Raw genomic sequence first — 22432 nt, forward strand, 5'->3', positions numbered from 1 at the left:
CTATGTAGCAGGTTAGTGTGTGATTGGATGGTGATGTCACACAGTGAGCGCAGTCACACAGTCTATGTAGCAGGTTAGTGTGTGATTGGATGGGGATGTCACATAGTGAGCGCAGTCACACAGTCTATGTAGCAGGTTAGTGTGTGATTGGATGGTAATGTCACATAGTGAGCGCAGTCACACAGTCTATGTAGCAGGGTAGTGTGTGATTGGATGGTGATGTCACATAGTGAGCGCAGTCACACAGTCTATGTAGCAGGTTAGTGTGTGATTGGGTGGTGATGTCACACAGTGAGCGCAGTCACACAGTCTATGTAGCAGGTTAGTGTGTGATTGGATGATGATGTCACACAGTGAGAGCAGTCACACAGTCTATGTAGCAGGTTAGTGTGTGATTGGATGATGATGTCACACAGTGAGCGCAGTCACACAGTCTATGTAGCAGGTTAGTGTGTGATTGGGTGGTGATGTCACACAGTGAGCGCAGTCACACAGTCTATGTAGCAGGTTAGTGTGTGATTGGGTGGTGATGTCACACAGTGAGCGCAGTCACACAGTCTATGTAGCAGGTTAGTGTGTGATTGGATGATGATGTCACAGCGCAGTCACACAGTCTATGTAGCAGGTTATTGTGTGATTGGATGGTGATGTCACAGCGCAGTCACACAGTCTATGTAGCAGGTTAGTGTGTGATTGGATGGTGATGTCACAGAATCAGCGCAGTCACACAGTTTTCCGCAAAGGTAATAGGCGACACCCCTTTTGGGATCAACTTCCACTCATATGCCAACCACTGAACTACAGAGAAATTCAATGTACTTTGCAAGCATATTAATATCATGTAGGCCAGGGCCTTGTCACCCAGGTATCTCTCCTTATAAACCCTCATCATGAACCAGAAAATCTTGCCTGTGCCCTCACCATTAGTGTGCTCAGTGTGCCCACAATGCCTACTCACCCACTGCAGCTGCCACTTTTGCCTAACCCTTGTCCCGGTTATATAAATAAATCTAATATATGAACTGTGATAATTTCCCTCTAGGCCATTTTCATTTTTAACCAAATGAAAGAAAGAACATATTCTAAAATGAAAACACTGCAGGGTCATTGTCTGTTGTTTATGGCAGCCGAAAGGCTCTCTGGCTAAAATATTTTCAGTACATGAAGTACATGAAGTTTTGATTAACAAGGTACACCCTGCACTGAGATGGGCAGGAAACAGTGTATTTATACTGAGCTTGGACACTCAGCCATTGTTTCTCTTTAAATGTTGCTTACGGCTGAAACACAACTGCAGTAGGAGAAGATCATTATATTATATATCATAGCGGCCGGTCATATGCTTCCTTCTGTCACTGCTGCAAAACTCCGTCAGATTTTTTCTTGCGACAGATTTACATATTTTGCATAAAAGACAAAGAAACAATAAGTATTGATAGTATTAACAGAATCTGCTGGCGCTATATAAATAAATGTTGATGATGATGTTGATATTTATAACAGCACATTTTGGAGGGATTTAGAAAACAATAATAATATTATAAATGTAAAAAATATGTATAATATACATAAAAAATATATAATAAACATCAGACTTACAATAAACTTGCTCAGCAGAGAGAGATATTATATTATAACTAACATATCACTGAGAAAGTCTGACACCAGTAGTTTCCTCATCAGAATCCTAAAAACAGTTATACTGTGCATACGTTTATAGCAATGTATAATTATTATTAGTAATAATAATAATAATAATAATAATAAATAATGACCGGTATTTATTTATTTTGTTTTTTAATAATGTTTTAAAATAAATAAACTACATTTATTGTGCCTGTTTGAATATCCGATAAGAATGTTCAACTCCTGGAAACGGACAGAGGGTCCTACTATCCCAGCTTTGAATAATAATGTTTGGCAGATTTACAATTACTAGTATCATAAACGATCAGCCCAACCAAGCTCTGGCCACCTGGCAGTCCCAATGTAATTATTTCGCTCCTTGACTCCTCACTCCCATACACGGGGTGTTACATAAATACTTAGAGAACTCATTCTGATCTGTTGAAGTCTTCCTCTTTTACTCCTCCCTCCTCTTATCTTCCCCGCACTAAGATGCCCCACTTTCCTTATCCACCTCCACTTTACCTCTCTTCTGCTTCTTTCCCCTACTCTACACTACACCTCATTTATGTTTGCAAGGACATCCCCTTTATCCTTGTGATGACGAATGGTATAAAATTACGTGCTTAACTGTATTGCATACTTGCCTACTCTGCTGCTATGTCCGGAAGGCTCCTGAAGTGCAGACAATCTTTTCAGCCGTGGTGATGTTGCTGTGTCACCATAGCCCCGCACCTACTATAGAATGCCGAAATTCACGGCATTTAATAGTAAGGGTAGGGGCTTAATCACATAATTAAGTCCCGCCCCCACTATGGTGACGCAATGACTTCACCATGCCCCTTCTGACTTGCCCTCCGGTATCTCCAGGAGGGCAGGTTATAAAAGTATGCTGTATTGAATGTAATGCATTTTCCTTCATCCATTGATCTATGTCCTTTTATTCTGTATCCCTACCCCCATTTCTTATGAAAAATTTTCAACAAAACTTTATTTAAAAAAACAACAAAGTTCAACCTCAGTGCTGAAATTAAGGGACCAGTTACAGAACATAATTTAGGGACCCAGTATTCTTGATTAAGATGCTAGATAAAAATAAATCACTATCTTTATTAAATCAAGCAAAAACAATTCTAACAATAAAGACTGGAATTCTATAAACACTGCCTACTGCGCCCAGGAACTCCATTTGCCAGCAGATGTCTAAAGTACCTATAATATATAGGTACTTAAAGAGCATTGGGCACCTACACAGAATAGAGGCAGTCAATTTGTAGAGTGAACCAATATTGATAACAGTGCCGCCTATCAATTTAACCACTACCTCATGTATATTAGTCAGGCTCAAGAAAATTAGTCACAGGGGCTAAATCCTCATGAAGATACGGTCCACCACAAAATGGCCGCCTCCACTGTCCTCTGGCTAACCCACTTTTTGCTTTATTTTTCTAAAACAAAGTCATGGCAAATGTAAAATACATTATTTCTGTGGAGAGGGTGTTTATTGCCTGTCTCTATCTCTTTCTCTGTTATTGTTACTGCATTTATGTAAAGCGATTGTTTATGTTGCCGCTATACAGACATAAATACACAGAGAGCCATTAACAAGTCTGGCGATACGTCTGCACTCAGCCTGGTTTCGGGAGGGGATGTACTGCTGGAAATCTCATGGAAAACGACTTTACAGTAGATTATACAAAATGTATTTATGCCTCTGGTTATAAACAGAGAGGGCGACAGGCTCTCGTGGATATTGCAAGTTTGTGAATGAAAAACTGGAGGGGATTTAGTTTCCTAAGGAGAAATTAAAGTGTGTTTAGGTTGCTTTGGTGACTTTGCAGTGCTTGGTATTGTTTTATGGGACGATGTATCAGTCTTATTATGTGATATAAGCCACGCAGACTACGTCGGGATTTCAGCCTCTACCTTCTGTCAGAAACATTTATGCAGCAGATAACTTGTACGGCTGCTAAAATAAACGAAACAGCATCATAATCCTAAACAGGGTTTCTACTTTCATATAAATTATTCCTGGACAAAGCAATGTTAGTATATGGGATAAACAGATGGTAGTAGCGTATATAGCAGATACCAGGGCCGTAACTAGAGCTGTGCTATAGGGGGGCAACGCTGAAGTAGGGGGGGGGGGGCGTAGTTTATCAATAATTTAGGTTCATTTGTTTATCGCCCCAGGCGATACATTTTTAAGTTACAGCTCTGGCGGAGACTGCATGAAGTCTGTTGTTGCACAGCATGTGATAATCAATACATGAGTATATCTATTACAATGATACATTCATGTATGTGTAAAATCATCGATACCCATTGTTGTATTTCAGTACAACTTGGGGTGGCCACATGTGCTGCGATAACAGATAATTAGCATGGCCCCGAAACAGCTTCCTGCCTCACTAACTAAAGGTAAATTATCCAACCGCTCCACCCAAGTGCTGAACAGCGAGATCTTGTCCAATCTGGCCACTTACCCAGATGGTTGGCCAACTACTCAGTCCATTGTACTGTTTATGAACACGTCCTAGACAACAGAATGCAATCTGATGGGCAAGGGAGACAACCAGTTGGTACCTTAAATAGTAGTTTAATGTTTAAGCTTATTTCCAATGCTTTCTGATCATATTGGATCACTGTAATCTGATTGGATCCATGCAATTTGATCATCTGACCAAATTGTGCACAAATCCCATTGGATTGCCATGATCCAATCTGATAATTTAATGTGTGTGCCAAGCACTAGGGTATTGTGATTTACAGCTTTATCTTGCTATCTGCAGAAAATGTATCACTGTAGTTAGACACGTGTGGGATCATTTCATACATTTCACATATGCCAACATTGCACAATCCAAGCTATCAACTAAACCAGGATTACTGTCACAAACTTTGGGGCCCCTTACTAAGAAGAATGGCGAGTCCCCTTTCTACACTTCTCCTGTACTAAACAGAAATTGAAACAGCTATGATTACAAACACACAGGCTGTCTTACATATGCAGATCATTTTCCATAGTTGCAGGAACATTGATATACTTTCCAGAGATTTTGCTGGGGGGTGTATGTAACCGTGTTACAGACAGATCCTACTGGTCAGATGTTGGTAGACTAAAACCCAATCATGAGATATCACTGAACGTAGTTCATAGTTGCCTACTTTTAGCTGGGACCCTTCGAGAGATGCTGGATAGGGGGCGTGGTGGGTGGGAGGGTGTAGTGTGGTCAATAGCATCATGTTGGCCCCCGCCCCGCAACAAAATCAACATTTTTTTGCCAGGGGTGCCAAAATGAAGCGATACACCATGAGTTGCATCGGTGAAGCCCCCATCCTGCTCGCGGGCAGATGCGGGAGAATTGCCTGCTCTCCCTGGAGTCCGGGAGACCTACCAGGAATTCGGGAGTTTCCCAGACATTCCGGGAGAGTTGGCACATATGACATAGTTGGAATAGAATTGTTTGCTTTTTAAATGTTCACCTTTAACAACAGTTGATGACAGCATACCTCACAACTATTAGGATTTTGGGATTGGGACAGCGTATGCACATGACGAGGGCATGGCTATGCTACAAAAGAGTGTTGGTCACCCTGAAGGGGCATCTGTTAGTGGGAGATAGCTCCAAACTGTCCTGGAATTGTAACAAACGTCCTGATCTACGGGGCGGACGGGCGTTCCCTGAGACAAATGATTTCAGGGACAAACCTGTGAAATATACTAAGGTATATGTGCAGTGCAAACATGTAGATCTCCTTTTGCTCTGTATGCGGCCAGAGGGTGGCAATGCATGCTGGGATTTGTAGTTCCACAGTAGAATTTTATTTACACCCAAGTGCCAGCAGAGGGGTGTTAAATCCGCTTTGCAGCATAACACAAGCCACAGGGCTCAGTGTCCCGGGGGGTCTGAAACGTGACTGGTTTAGTAGTGTCTGCCTGTCTTTATTTAACACTTTCGCTCAAGCTGAGCAGATCCCGGAGTCCTGACATTTCTAGTGCAGAAAACATTCCACAGCTAATCCACTTCCACTTGTCAGCAGCTGTCAGTGCTCCCCCCCTCTCCCTGCTGTGTCTCTCTGTTACCTCTCCCTGTGATTCCACGTGCGGGCTGGTGATGTGCCGCATATATGCAGTTCATGCTGTGATTTCTAGGAGTACGCACCAGTGTTTACACACTTTTATACAGTACACTATACACAATGCTGTTCTGAGGTTGGCTTAGTGAGTAAGAGCACTTCATATCACTCACTGAGAAACCGAAAGAAGATCCTATTTAAAGTCCCAGTATCCATTCACTGCAATCCCCCCCCCTCTCTCTCTGTATATATATATATATATATATATATATATATATATATATATATATATATATATATATCCCTCTGTGCATATGCATAATTTTTTGCATGCAGAGAAGATACTGTCTGCTCTTGCACACAGTACACTAATACTTTATGTTTACACTGTAATTTAGAGTTGAGCTAGAACACCCCCCTCCATACTCTAAATATATCTGCACATCTTACATCCTTCAGTGCAACATAGTTTTGCCAAGGTGCAAATTTGCTTCTATTTTTTGCTTTGTTCCTAACACTAAGGGCCTGAGTCATTAAGCAGAGCAAAAAGAAAAGAGTAACTTTGCACTTTGACAAAACCATGTTGCATTGGAGGGGGAGGTAAATTTAAAATGTGAGGACAGATGTATAGTTGGGGTAGGACATGTCTTAGATCAACTTTCAATGTCAGTGTACAAATAAAGCTATCAAGCATCTGTGTTCTACATGAAAAGCAGCCAGTATTTTCCTTATATGCAAAACAATAAACTAGGTTTCACCCCTTGTATTGTAATATGGTTTGTTCAGGATCAAATTTACTCCTTTTTTTGCCTTGCTCTTGTTATGTTCTGTAGATAGTCCCTGGGACTTGTGGAATCAAAACTATATTTGTTTAGAAATATGAACATTTTTCTGTTTGCGATATATAAAGATAAACAATGTAAACTGGATGTTTGATAACAATTCTAAGCAGTTTAGCATATGTTTGCCGAGTTTGACCACACACTTTGCATAACATGCATCTTTATATAGCGTCATATAGATCTAATGGAAGACAATTAACAAGTGGCGACCGCACCACTTACACCAAAAGGGTTCAGGTGAAAGGGTTAAATACTAAACACAGATCTTGTGCTTTTGGGGGTGTGCCTTAGTAAAGGCAACTGTCCATCAAACATCTAGAACGGAACTTCAGAACTATTATGGTTCCGTTTCACAGGTCTAATAAAATCTGCTACATAGCGAAACCGAATAAAATGCAAAATTGACTGGCTCACTTCCAGCACGTCGGGGACCGCAAATCAGGATACCACTGTTACAGTGCTGACTTTACCCGGCTAAAGTTGGAAACAGAGGGATACCATAGAGAAAAAAATTAATATAAAAGTATAGCAAAACTAAAAGGGACTATATCAATATTTAAGTCAGGACCATGATTAGAAAATTATGGGGACCAAGGCACAAAATAGACTCCAAACATCTAGCTCATGTAAGATACCAGTCAGACATAAACCCTGTAATGGATTTAATAGTTAAAACAATCATTTGCGCTGGCAACAGGACATATTTGGTGCAAAGCTATAGGCTACGCTCATATGTCCTTAAACCACGGATGTTACTTAAATGTTATGCAGTTATGATATATGAATGTCACTCTACTGTATAAAGCATTATTTACAATAGACAACACACACACATTCCATTATACAAGTAATACCATTGATCTGCTTATTGTTTCTAAGATAATAAACTTATGTAAATCTAATTTAAAGGTGTTTTAAAAATATTTTCCCACAAGAAGATTCCATGTTAGCAATTGATCATCTAGTGTTATTCTATATGATCCCAAAACATTGTATAATATACATAATATCCAGTTATTAAGATCTTACTTACATTAAACTTCATTCTACACTTTTCTGCCCTTTGATAAAATAGTTTGAAAAGGTTTCTATTTCTCAATAAACTCAGATTTTAACTCCCTAACCAAACTCCCTGTATTTACTCTGTAAAACGCTGCGCAGTAGGTAGTCTGTATATAAATTGCAGTCTATGGAGCTATATTAGTGGCACAGTAAGCCGTCTCTTACCTGGATGCCTATAAAAGCCTGGTTGGTTAAGACATCAGACCACTTAAAGCATCTTGACACATATCTCCCATCTATTCTCATCACTGAACTGTGGGTTTATCATGAAACATTGCTGATATATAGGACGAGGTGGGTATGGGGGTGTCATTTTAGGGGTGTTAGGTGGGTGGGGATAGAGCATGGGATGTATCTCAAACAAAGAACGTGCTTTATATAATCCCTGGTGTTTTCTATCAGAAGGCTTTGGAATCTTACTTAATATGTCTTTAATTCACGATAAAAAAGTTTTTGTTTAGTAAATAAAAGTAAAGAGACATTTAAATGGAACTCTAAAAAAGTATCATCACATTACTGTCCCGATAGATTGTCCTTTATAGATCATTTTTAAATATTATTTATATGAGCTATTTATCAAGCAACGTCATCTTTTGCGATGATGTTCCCTGTAAATGGAGAATATAACATACAGACACAAAAGGAGCGATGAATCTGTGCCTAAGAGCTTGCAATTTAATGTGTTTAATTACTATTCTATTGTGAGTATATTGTAACCTTCTGACCATGTAATTTCTATACCAAGTCTGAAATTTTCTAGGACTACAAAATTATGAGATTTTCGATTCATAGAAGCCACTAACTTTGGGTGTATACAATATGTATGTTAACATCTCTAATATTAGTACCTTTTCATATAGTATATATCTAGTAGTTTCCTTGACCAGACGAGCTTACAATCTAACTTTGGTGGATGAGACATAAGATAAAATGAACTAGAGTTTGAAGAGCCTCTCACTGCCTTCCCTATTTAGCCTGTACCTTTGACCACTGAGCCAAACATTTTCATTAATAGTAATAATAATACAATCATTTTCAACTGCTGAACTATCCCACTTAGCTCAGCAACAAATCCCCACTTTATTAAAAAGACAACAATGTCTTTTGCCATCTGTTTAAAAAGCAAAACAAAAAACTATTGTGTTAGTTACAGAGTTACAAAATAGTTACAAAATACTAACAGAGCTGCGTAAGTATCAGTACTTTAACAATGTAGCTGTTAATTGGTCTGGGAACTATGTACTGTACTGTACACAATTGTTTACATAGCACCAGAAGTGTATCACATAAGAATGAGTTGAGTAAATAAAAGTAAGTGCTGAGAACTAACGACAAAGCAGAATAAAGTTATCTGTTGCGATAATCTTCTAATCTTTGAATCTATTGTGTTAATCTGAGTAAATCTTGGAGGCCAGGAAAACAAGACATCTCTGATCCGGCTACAGCTATTAAATTGCTTCCACTTAAGCACTGGTGCTCTGCAGCTTAATGGAAGTGCAGCAATGGTTTTATATTAAAGTCAGTGACGTTTGCTACAATGTAACAGAACAACCCTGGTGTTATATCTGTCCCTCTGAGACTGATTCTCAGCCAGTGGAAAGACAACGTGTGGTTCTGGGACCCAGCACGGGGCAGGAGATACAGTGTAATCGTTTCTGAGAGAAGAGTGAGTGTGTGATTATAAATAAGGCAATGTGCAGTGAGTTAGCCGCGACTTCAGTTGAAATACTTTCCACTGACTTACATTCCCCCCGCCAGCTTCCAACCTCTCTCTGCATTGCAAGGGCTGGCACAGGTCTCGTCACTTGCAGCTTCTAAGTTATATGCTCAGGCGACAAGAAATGTTTTTTTATATAGGAGTTGAGCATCTAACGATAGCTTTGATATTATTTTTTTTGGGTACACTACCACAAAACACACTCAGTAACCTCTTAGGCCAGGCTGAAGAGCGGAGCTTGACCAAAATGAGCCCTGTAGGAATTAAAGGACATTTTTCTATTGCGAATATTTTAAAATAGCTCCCAGGTTCCATTGCTTACAGAGTCGCATGTAAGGTCATCACGATTCTGTATCAGCGTCCTGTGAAGATTGGACTAGACGTATATTTGCCCAAGTAAAATGTGTGATTGTTAGAGTTTCCTTATTAGTGTCTGTATTGTGCTCTGATACAGTCATTTGTATAAGAATTATCACAGTTTACCGGTCTTCAGACACCAAAGGATATATAACACTATTGACAGGATCCTACAGGCCCGCAGGTCTGATGTGTGTCTAAGAGACGTTTTCATGTCACCATGAAAGACCCTTATTTGTTTCTTTAGCCTAAATCTGCTGATTATTCTCTGGTTGTTAAAGAAATGTCAGATTCCAGTACACTATATCAAATAGGCTTCGGGTTAAATTCTATGTAAATATTAGAAATAAATATTTACTGAATGGATTGGTGGTACTACCTACAATCATATCAGTTCATGCACAGCCATCACAATTAATGGTTGTTATTTGACAAATGGAGCTATGGTTATCCCAAATATTTCTCTCTGGAAACTTTTGCTTTAGATACTAATTAAAGTGAGGAGCCTTAATACAAGGTTAACTCATTTCCCATAACTGTGGTGGCTTAATTACTATGTTCATAGCTGTATTGGAAGTTAGTTGTGTCCAAGACATTGTGAATAAATATGCACTAAGGGCCTGATTCATTAAGGATCTTAACTTAAGAAACTTCTTATTTCAGTCTCCTGGACAAAACCATGTTACAATGCAAGGGGTGCAAATTAGCATTCTGTTTTGCACATAAGTTACATACTGACTGTTTTTTGCATTGTAACATGGTTTTGTCCAGGAGACTGAAATAAGAAGTTTCTTAAGTTAAGATCCTTAATGAATCAGGCCCTAAATTAGTAATTATCTACTCAAAATGCTCATGTTCCACACCCCTTCCTCCATCAGTGTGCTGGGAACAGAAGTGTCTGGCAAAGGTAAAGTATCAATAAATAAATACATGTACGTGAGTACCTAAATATGAAAATAAATAAATTGAAGGATCATAATAATAGAAAACCAATTCTATGCTGCCCCAAGAACATTAATGTCCTAGACATGAGCCCTGCTTGTCTCCGTGGTAAATAATACCTTAATTACATGCATGCCACTTTACTTTTGGATATAAACTATACATATATATTTGGTGTGCCTTGGGAAGTGACCAACATAGTATGACTATTAGTAGGTTTAAATAAGTCACCATAATATCAACAACATGTGAACATTTAACATCTATTGTATACATAAGGGAACTGGCAACTGTAAAAGAAATCCAGTGTTTACTCTACCACCACTCAATAGTTTTATTAATTATTACAATGATTTCTGCTAAACGGATTTCAAAACTCAGCCAGTTCCATAAAATATAGATCATAATATCTGAATTCTGTCATGTGACAACTGGTTTGTATAATAATATAATTTATTACACATGTATGTGAAACGGTTTCAATGTCTGTATCAATACTTAATGTGTTTGATAAATGAATTTCTGTGCTATACTGAATCCTGTGTGTTTAAACTTGGTATTAGATCAGTAGGTAGCCCCTGACACAGTTGAACCCCAATATGATCTAGCCCGTTAGGTGGCATAGTGTCAGCCTCTGATTTGCCTGATCTTTATGTGGGCTCCTATAGCTTGTTTGATACAAGGAAAGAATTAAGGGAACGGGATCTTTGTCCACTAACATCACTAAGCAGATGAGTCTATATTTGTAGATTATTGTCTATTAATGCTATAAGATATGTGTGATCTACATAAGATATTATTTTATGCATCATTATAACATGATCTGCTGTATATTGTGCACTGATATGGGATTTAATATCCAGAATGCTTGGGACTTTCTGGACATGATTTTCTAAGTAATTTGGAGCATCGTGCCTAAAATATACTGAATTACATTTAAGTTTTGCCCGGCAGTCCTCTCCCCATTACATTGCTTAGCAGTGCTCCTCACTGTGTAAAAAAAAATCCTTTCTGGTTCTTAAAACTTTATGTATAACAGGTCTCCAGGACGCACATTCTACACCTTTATCTAAGATTATCTCCAGTTACAGATATAGGGGGTATCAGTACCTGCCCAGGTACACCTAGACCTCCTTCACATTTGACCTGTAGTATATAAATACATTAAATAAATAAATAGTAGATAAATAAATGCAAAAAATACAATATGAGTCCTTAATACAAAGAAGTCTCTGCTATGTGCTTTCATTAACACGTTTTACATTTAAGATGAAATCCATCAAATGTAAGGTATTTATATAACATTAAATGCTTTCTATTATTCAGCAAACAATACAACTAAACACAGACATGTACAACATGTAACAATCCCCAACCTGCAGTTCTCTTTATGCAATAAGCGATGCAAATACTTCATACAACGATGCCTCTGATTTGCAGCCAATGTGTCAAAATAGCAGCAGAAGTTACTAACTTTAATAAACTTCGAGAACAAACAAACCTTTAGGTTAAAATAAAAAGCCCCTTCTGTCTGACTTAGTGGGTGGAGCTATGATGATGAGGGGTCTCCAACCTATTCAGTATATTATATAACATAGAATGCCTATATTCTGGGTCATACAAGATGAAGGAAACGGTTTCTGCTTTACTCCTATAGACGCAATGACTTCTGTACTGCAAATAATTAACATTAATTAGCTGTATGTGTTGTGTATAGATGTCTGCAGCACTCCCCTTGAGTAAATGGAGTGAGAGCTATCCCAAGGGGAGTGCAGGGCTGGATTTGTGCTGGAACGCAGAGCAACGCAGTTCCGGCACTTCTATTGGCACAATTTGTTTTAATATTTTCAGATAATTTTTAATGTCCTTTCAGCGTATTTCATACATTATCGAATTCCACTTCTTTTTTAATCTACAAATGAAGACGTGAATGGAACCTTATAAAAACTGCGGAATTTTGAAAAGACTTAAGCAGAGATTCATCTGCTAATATGCATCTTTGTAAACATGGCTTGATAGTGAGACAGGGACAATTTGAAAACCACTTCAGTGTCAGACACAGAACGATGGGGTTAGTTGTACCGATCTATTGCAGCCAATCAGCAATTAGCTTGAGCCGTTCTAGTACAAGTTAGACACCTGAGGGGTAAATGTATCAAGCTGCGTGTTTCAGGCGGGTTTGAAAAGTGGAGATGTTGCCTATAACAACCAATCAGATTCTAGTTATCATTTACTTAGTGCATTCTACAAAATGACAGCTAGAATCTGATTGGTTGCTAAAGGCAACATCTCCACTTTTTCAAACCCACAGTTTAGTAAATATACCCCCTTGCCTAATTGGTTGTTATGGGCTGTCTACATATTTGTTACCATATAGCCACTAACAATGTATCTCTTAACTTTTTGATTTTGAAAATAATATAAATCAGAATATATAATAAAGAGAGGGAGTTACAAATCATATATAGGAGACAGCTGTGCACAATGTAGCAGATCTTAGTAGCAGTGGTCCAGCCTGAGCTGCGTGCTTAGAATGCTGATATCTTGACTTATTACCGCACGCCCCTCTGTGTATATTACTCTGACTTCTGTGTACAGTAGTGAAATTGAATAGCACACCTACAATGTTTGGACAAACTCTTGTCCCTGTGCATCTGCCTGTAAACATTTATACGACTGATAGCAGAGTTTAATCAGGTGCGGTGCCATGGCTGCAAAACAGGACTGAGAAAAACATTTGCCCTAATAATTAAGGGGCGAGAGTTGGGATCAACATAGGGATGTAATTCTGTGATAAGGCTTTGTGAATAGGCAGAGAGCAAAATACAGTAAGTCCGTAGAGGCGAGAAAAGAGTAAATGTATTATTAATTATTACTAATAACATCTATTTATATAGCTCCAACATATTCCATGGTGCGTTACAACTGGGTACCCCCAATGGACCCCTCTCCCCCAAACACAGTGATTCTATCAATTTTAATACAAAAGATATTTTCTCAAACAATCTAAATCTGATCAATCTGATATAATGAGCATGTGTAGAACAAACATCGTTTAATTATGATCGTCCAATAGGCCCACACATAGTAGAAGCCTTTGGCAATCATATAGCTAAACAATCTGATCAATTAAGTTCTTTCGATTAAGATCTTTCGTGAGCCACGCGCACAGCGAGACTCATAAGACCTCATATAATACGAGCGTATTGTGCGACAAAAATCAGCCTGTGTGTGGGCTCATTGATTGTAATAAATTATTTCCAGATAAAGCTTCTTAGGAATTACAGATAAGAATAAGGAGCAAAATTTAGTTATGTTTCGGAATAGCTCTGTGCGTCATGACCTGCGTAATAGATCAATTTAAAATCACAACTGGCCAGCGAAATGTTCTGCAGATCTTCAGGGAATTTAGTAAACCGATAATCTGCTAATTATTTGTATAAGTAAAGAGGACACTCATCAGAACAGAAACTATCAGTTCTGGATCTAGGTTGATAAATCATGTTAAGAACAAACTTTCATATACCTAAAACATTATCTATCTATCTATCTATCTATCTATCTATCTATCTATCTATCTATCTATCTATCTATCTATCTCATATCTATCTATCTATCTATCTCATATCTATCTATCTATCTATCTATCTATCTATCTATCTATCTATCTATCGTCTGTATGAATGAAGGTGATTAAGAGGATGGGGGAAGATCTACAGGATAAATCTACAATTCTAACTACACAGAACACAGCATTAAAGAAAAACTTCAACACAACTTAACCTCAGTTCTCCAGCTCCTCAAACATCACATTAAATAATAGTAATAAACTTTTACCTCTTCTGAGCTTTCTGTGGTCTCAAATCACCATGGGGGAAGAAGGTTGGGGTTGGTGACAAGTTGTTGTCACACCAGCACTGTGTGTCATGCTGGAAGCCTTCGCAGTCACCACACTCCTCCTCACGGACAGCTCTCCCCAGGAGACACAAGTGGAATGAGAGTGAGAGAGCAGTCAGCAGGGCAGTCCCTGGGAGCGAGGAGCTGTCCTGATCTTTCCTGTGACTAAGCTGTACTGAGACCCTCCGCCTGGCATGAAGCAGCAGCAGCAGCTGACTGCTTGTTATCCTTCCAAAGGGCTGCCTTAAATTGGGATATAAATGTGATGTTGCGCAGACGGGAGTGCAGGCATTGTCTCTTGGCCCAGGTTCAGGACTTCCTCTGACTCTATTTTTAATGAAGGCATCTGAGACTATCGGAAAGGAAGTCAAATTGTTGGAGGAAAACAATAGTATTGCAAATGAAAACCTATTGACTTTCCCTTGAGTGGCCTGAGAGCCGCTTGTCACACTGACTGAGCGACTATTACTTATTGTTCTGGGACCCGGAGACTTCAGCTAAGTGATTGTGATGTAGCTTTAAGTTAACCGGCCAGGGTCAGACTAGTAACAGTGCTTAAGGCAGTCATGCCCCAGGCCTCTGTCAATAAAGAGTCCCACCAGAAGCAGCAAACGGGTTGGGTCCGAAATTTCAATGGTAGAAATACCGAGGGAAATATGACCGACATTAAAATGCCAAAAGGCTAAATGCCCATATATATAAATGCAGACACAGATAAAATCCCGACATTGTGATTGCTGACAGTGAAAAAGTCAAGTCACAAAGCCGACATTATAACGGCAATGCCAGTCTGAAATGCCTTCATTGCCGTTTTAATGCCGCCTTTGTGACTGTTGACTTTTTCAATGTCAGCAATCACAATATCGGTATTTTATTTGTGTCGGGATTTTATACATGTCAGCATTTTCGTGTCGGTCATATTTCCATCGGTAATTCTACCATCGGATATACGACTACCACCGCAGCAAATATAGTCAGCTGCACCGTAGGCATTGAAGAGGGATTGGGGACTGTAAAAACTTGTGGGTGTCCACCCACCATCCTCCACTCGCTGCCCTACTAGTTGTAGAACAGGCTTAAGTCATAAAATACACATTTAGAATTTTTTGTGTATATTAATATTAATACTTAAACGTATTTTCTGACACAGAACTTAAAGTGCTTTAAAAGTTATGAACAAAATCATAAAATACAATGGGCTGAAATGCCATTAATTAAGTGGGGTCTTAAGCGGCCTTTTTAATGCTTCTAGAGATTGTATTTCATGGTATGTGCAGGGCAGATATATAAAAACATATATAGTTTAACTGTAAGGGGTCCATGTAATAACGCAAATCGGAAGAAAAGAACAGTGCATTTACACTCTTCTTATTTAACTCCTCTTGGCCAGTTTGCTCGGCCGTCCACCGGGAACGTGTCCAGAGGAGTCAGGGTCAACTGCTTCGTTTTTAAGCAAAGCTGCGTTATATGTAATAAATACATTTACACATGGTGCAGCTCACTTACATAATGGAATACTGAGATTTTATAATTATCACCCTCTATGTATAATGAAATGAAACTGAAGGTAAAGATGGCCCTGGCCAAATTAACTTATAACTGTTCTTTACATAGCGCCAATCATGTCATGCAGCGCTGTACAGAGAATATGTCATCATTCAGAATAGTCCCTGTCCATCGGAGCTTACATTCTAAATCATGACAAGTTACACCCACTTTATGGTCCATTTTGTCAGTAGCCAATTAATCTACCAGTAAGTTGTTGGAGTGTGGGAGGAAAGCGGAGCACCCGGAGGAAACCCACGCAAACACGGGAAGGACATACAAACTCCACACAGATAAGGCCATGGTTGGGAATCAAACTCAGTGCTCTGAGGTAGCAATGCTATCCACTGTTCCAATGTGTTGCCCTTAGCTTACAATCTAAGGGGTAAATCTATCAAGCTGCGGGTTTGAAAAAGTAGAGATGTTGCCTATAGCAACCAATCAGATTCTAGTTATCATTTATTTAGAACATTCTTCAAAATTCCAGCTAGAATCTGATTGGTTGCTATAGGCAACATCTCCACTTTTTCAAACCCACAGCTTGATAAATTTACCCCTAAGAGGTAGAAACAATTGATACATAAGGTAGCGGAACAACAATTGTGTCTGCTGGAGGTGGAGAAATGCGTTAGCACTGTAAGGCAGTTATTATAGCGGCTGCTGGTGATTGGCATTTCTGGTGTGGTTGGTGAAATCTAAAGACAATCAGCTGATGGCTACATGTCCTTCACCTATATTAACCAAACCTCCTTCCTCTTCTGGCTCTGGAGAGGGCTTTTGCTCACATTAGTACATAGAGCGCTAACGTCTAGATTTTCTTGTGCTCATTTCCACTTTAAGCTTCGTCCCAGACAAAGTGAAACCCACAGTTATACGTTAGGCATAAAGAAATGGAGTCGGAATGTCTAGTAAACATATTGCACAAATACTACGACTGATTAATTGAGTTGTTCTGTAACTTTTCAACTTTTACTTGTGTGCAGTAAATGTTCCCAAGAAGGAAAAGAATCCATCATGTCAGCGGAGATGTGCGACTTTGATAAAAGAGGTGGTGGAAGGTCGTGTCGTCCATCGCTTCCTGTTCTTGAGTTGATCTTTGTATGTTTCCTGCATTGTAAATAAATAACTGCCTGCTCTGTACCTTAACTTATTGCCATATACATTAAACGTGGCTATTCTCTGCCAGGTTCTTAGATAAGTAGACACAAGACCTCTGTAGATAACAGCATGGCCAAAGCCGCTTCCCAGAATCCTTAGTTACCGTGGAACCTTTGTCTATTCTGACACAAGTTCTTCTCTTTTATGCCATTTCTTGAAAGCTCCCGATAGCATTTCAATGATTGACAAATTCTATTCTATCTGCTATACTGTATATGTCTTTATTTTGTTAAGTCTTATTCTGTGGTGAATTGTTATGACTAACAAATGGATACTTCAATCTGGTGGCTAGTATACAATACATGGCTTATTCAGTGGTAGTAAGTGGACAGTGTAGATCTCATTTAATGGTGTTTGATGGACAATGGAGACCACGTTAACCAGTGGCTAGTGGACAGTGCAGACTTTACCCACTGGTGGCTATTTGACATTGCAGAGCCAATTCACTGTCGCCTAATGGGCTATGCAGACCCCATTCACTGGTAACTACTGACTAGTGAATATTGTCAACCCCATGTACTCGTGGATAGTGGATAATACATGCCTTATTCACTGGTGACTAGTAGACAATTCTGACCCCATGTACTGGTGGATAGTGGATAATACATACCTTATTTACTGGTGACTAGTAGACAATTCTGACCCCATGTACTGGTGGATAGTGGATAATACATACCTTATTCACTGGTGACTAGTAGACAATTCTGACCCCATGTACTGGTGGATAGTGGATAATACATGCCTTATTCACTGGTGACTAGTGAATATTGTCAACCCCATGTACTCGTGGATAGTGGATAATACATACCTTATTTACTGGTGACTAGTAGACAATTCTGACCCCATGTACTGGTGGATAGTGGATAATACATACCTTATTCACTGGTGACTAGTAGATAATTCTGACCCCATGTACTGGTGGATAGTGGATAATACATGCCTTATTCACTGGTGACTAGTGAATATTGTCAACCCCATGTACTCGTGGATAGTGGATAATACATGCCTTATTCACTGGTGACTAGTAGACAATTCTGACCCCAGGTTCTTGTGAATAGTGGATAATACATACCTTATTTACTGGTGACTAGTGGACAATGCAGACCCCTTGTACTGACCACCCCTTGCTTGTCATGTCACTTTATCCAGGAGGTTTTTTCAGGCTTATAGCCCTTTGTTTGTCGCAGTGAACTCCAATTGGCTGTTTTGGATGCACATTAAGAAAGGAAATGGAGCTCTATTAGCCTGTGAGAGCTGAAACTAGTAACCAATATGGTTACCCGCAGTATAGGCACCCACCAGACATGATTATTTTAGGCGTGGGTTGACAGATGTGACGTCTCTACAAGGTTTGGCGAGTCTCCCTGTCTCGGATCTCACAGTGAGAATTGGCATAAAAGAGGCTCTGGGGGCTAAATGTAATTTTTGCCAATCTATGATATTCTGCAACTTTGGCAGTTACATTTAAAACAGCAATGTGTTTAAAGGCAAATCTTGCCTAGCCCCACTAGAAATGATAGAGTGCCTTTTTATAGATTTTAACATCCCACTTGGAGCTTCTCAGGGTGTCAAACAAGGACGTCTTAGTTTTACTTAACCAGCCTGTAGCCTTCTAGAGTGCAAAGACTGTTCAAGAACAACAATTTAGCTGTTTCTTTTAGCAAAAAAAAGTTTCCTTCCCTGGTACTCTATGTCTTGGGAATTCCTCTGTTTTTTGTCTTCTATATTGTATAAACTTGTGACAACTTTAAGTGTATTTTGCTTGTACTACAACATAGTCGTTTTAAAATAGTTTCTAGTGACACTTAGCTGCAGAACAGGTGCTTCTAAGTCTATCACTAGTAATACCATCTTAGCCGACTTTGGACCTTGTGCAACAATCCCTATCATGACTATCAGGAATTTTATTGTGCAGTTGGTCAGTATTAAAAAAAAGAGACCTTTACATTGACACAACATCCCAGGGACAAATCCTTAATACCTGGAATTTCCCTGGAACTGTCTTATAAAGATTGTAACTGCTGTAGAACACACACATAGAACTAGGCTGTTACTAACTGATTGACTGCTTTATTCACTGTGGTGTAGGAAGGTTTGCAAAGTAAACGGAACTGCAGAAGAGAACCGACAGGCCTCTTTATACACAGAAGACAGTCCGTTTTATGTACAGATAAGTGGCATAAGATTGTTTATACCAGACATACATTTGAAATGACTAATTGGGATGGTACTCTAGGGTCTGATGTCTTAGGTTCTGCGGTTGTTAATCTGTTCCGTCATTAGACATTTACCGACAGACGAATTCTTCAGCCATGAACGTGTTCTTTAAGCTGAGCTAATGTTATAAGAAGGTGCTTGGGGCTTTATATAAAAGATACAAACTGAATCCCATAGATATCTTGCAGTAGAGGTCATGGGACCAGAACCAACAACTGGTTACTTTGGACAGAAGTTGCCTGTGGTTATCTGTGGCAGGGGGGCGATTAAAAGTATGCCATTGTGTGTAACCGAAGCTCCCAAGACAGATGCCTATCTGCATTTTTCTCAGTAGTATTTTTCTCAGTAGTATTGGATTCACATTGGACGGTTAGCGGCAATAATAGATTTACTGTAAGGCAACCTAGGCTCAGGGCTAGGGTGGCAGATTAGAGGCAAGACAGTTTTGTCATTACTTATTGTTTATGTGCCACATGCCAGATCCTGGCATTTATATTTCATCTTCGTGGCGCTACCAGTTCACTGCAAGTGTTTCCCCCTAATAAATTCAATAAATAGTTATGCCCCTTGTTGTGCCCCCTTAAAATAAATCATTTTTTTTATGTCCCCATAAAATAAATGAACAATTAATTGTGCCCTTTTATGAAATTTAATTTTTGCCCGGTTAAAAATAAATACGATCTGACGTAACCTGTATGGGGAATAACCCCCCCCCCCAATGGACGGAATGGACTGCTGACGAGCAGCACATGACGCAAAATGAGTTAATGCATCCGATGCAAAATGAATGAGCCTGTCTACTTAATAGCTAAGCAGCCAATCAGGAGCGGTCTCTTATCCGCGATTGGCTGAGCGGTGTGAGACGGATTCACCCCTGGAGGCTGCAATTTTGTTGGCTAATCCACTGTCCATGGGAATGTAGCCTATCAATTGTGACGTCACAGAGACACAAAGCTTTTCACTTTATACAATGCTGACTTCCAAATATACAGTACAGCCGATACTGGGATATTTCTATAATTTAAAATACTCTTATTTTTCTAGAAGTCGCTATGGATGTTAACTTCCTATCGGGTGGGGAGGGCAGAAGGTGGGGAGTGGTGGGCAATGTGGGTAGCCTTGCACTAGCATAGCTACATGTGTTGCAGGTGGCACACAGACATGCAGGTGAGCCCGTATGTAGATGTGCTTTACTGAATAGCGGGCATAGTAGATGGCGCTCTGTAAGCTTCACATAATTTTACACATATGATATGTTATATATATATATATATATATATATATATATATATATATATATAATCTATACTAACACTGATAACAGAGCCCAGCTGTGTGGGAAGACGATAAGAGCTGTTATATCAGAACAGTGTTCTTGACAGTGATGAACAGATATGAGCGATGATTAATGAGCGATCCCTGCGCTATATTTGTGCTTCCTCGCAGAATTATATTGATGTCAGGACATGTGATCCTCATGTGGATTCTGAATCGGCTTCTCACAATTATTTCTTATCCCCGGCAGCAAATTGAAAGCTCCGCCCCACAGACATTAAAGAGGAGTGAGGAAGATTGGGAACAGACACAGCAGTGTCCGCCCCAAACAACACACAAGATTAAGATTTAGCTTCCAGCACAGTCTCTCATTTGCATTTAATGTCATACTCATTAGTTTCTGGTACAGTATCAGATAATCAATAGGACATGTTAGTAAATCATTGTAAAGTCACCAAGACCTGCTTCATCAAGTCACGTATACTGAGCGCAACGTGCATTTGTTTAATAACCCCACGTAAATCGGCTCTGCGCACGCAAGAAATCAACGGAGGAACGGATCTGAAGATACGTGCGCTGATGAAATCGGGTGTAGGTCTGTTGTACTCTACTACGCAAGACCCTGCAGGACACGTCCAATGACTATGTGGAATATACATCCGCAAACGGACGCACAGAAAAATATTGAATTAATGTCAGCTATAAATAATATTGGGAAATCCAAAAGTCCCAGCACAAACGCATATCACCAGAAAAAAAAAATATATAAATGAGAGATACCAATCGATGCAAAAAAATTACAAATTATTTAATATAAATCATATGACATTATATTTGAAAAACAAACATGTTAAAACAAATTAAAATAATTTAGTAACTATAGCATATAAGTGTAGTATAATTCAACCAATACACATTGTGCAGGAATAAACAGATGGTAAGTGGCTCACATAAATTCAATTAGGGAGAAAGAACTATCCCATATGTATTGACATGCCAGGAATGTTCCAATATAATGTGAGGACAACAAGCAGTTGGATTACCAGAGATAATAGCCGCTGATATTGGCCGACTACAGCGAGGTGGAAAGAAATATATGATACCTCTCACGAACTCCGCCTGTACTTGCCGAGCTCGACTCTCCGGATTAAAACAATCATTGAACTCACGTGAGTATAGGTGCGCACCAACTGTCCGGACAGAAAGCAGTGTCCTCAAAAAAAAGTTCCTCAATAATCAGTTCCTATCTAGGCAATAGAGGATAGTCAGGAGTCTTTAAGATCCACAAGGGGTAGATTAATTATTCTGACGCGTTTCGTCTGCTCCCAGAAAACTTTATCAAAGTTTGGGATTAATGACAAAACAAAACAAAAAAAAAATCCTTTATACCCCACCCCCCCATAAAATACATTTATTAGGCTGATCTTAATGCCTACTGAACATAAAATACATTTTTACAGTTGCTCCTGATTGCAAACACATGTTATAGCTGTATACACAGCTGTCATCAGTAGTACTCAGGACTTAGACTAGCCCTGTAGCTGGAGCAAGAGATACGGCAGAATAACAAGTAACTATGATATGTCCAGAGATGGACTTGCACGTAGCTGCATGCGTACCAGTTTCGCCGTTGGCGACGGGCGAACTTTCTTCCCCGGCGTGTTCCCGCACCGAAATCGTGGGCTGTAGTAAGAGTCCTTTACGAAGACAGAGC

At 39.3% G+C, this 22432-nt stretch overlaps 1 protein-coding gene and 1 long non-coding RNA gene across 3 annotated transcripts in view; one reads left to right on the forward strand and one right to left on the reverse strand.

Annotated features, from left to right (window-relative positions):
- Positions 1–14768, reverse strand: part of GJA5 (gap junction protein alpha 5) — a 37169-nt gene extending 22401 nt beyond the window's left edge. Inside the window, exon 1 of one of the 2 annotated variants that reach the window (XM_075197304.1) lies at positions 14464–14768. The gene's annotated coding sequence lies outside the window, so the exon portion shown is untranslated. Of the gene's footprint in view, positions 1–7775; positions 7858–14463 lie in introns of those variants that run through there. The other variant, XM_075197305.1, reaches the window with a different exon arrangement.
- Positions 1–22432, forward strand: part of LOC142139581 (uncharacterized) — an 80305-nt gene that overhangs the window by 45697 nt on the left and 12176 nt on the right. The window lies entirely within an intron of this gene.

This window comes from Mixophyes fleayi, chromosome 2 (assembly GCF_038048845.1).
Source record: "Mixophyes fleayi isolate aMixFle1 chromosome 2, aMixFle1.hap1, whole genome shotgun sequence".
In the NCBI taxonomy this organism is placed as follows: domain Eukaryota; kingdom Metazoa; phylum Chordata; class Amphibia; order Anura; family Limnodynastidae; genus Mixophyes; species Mixophyes fleayi.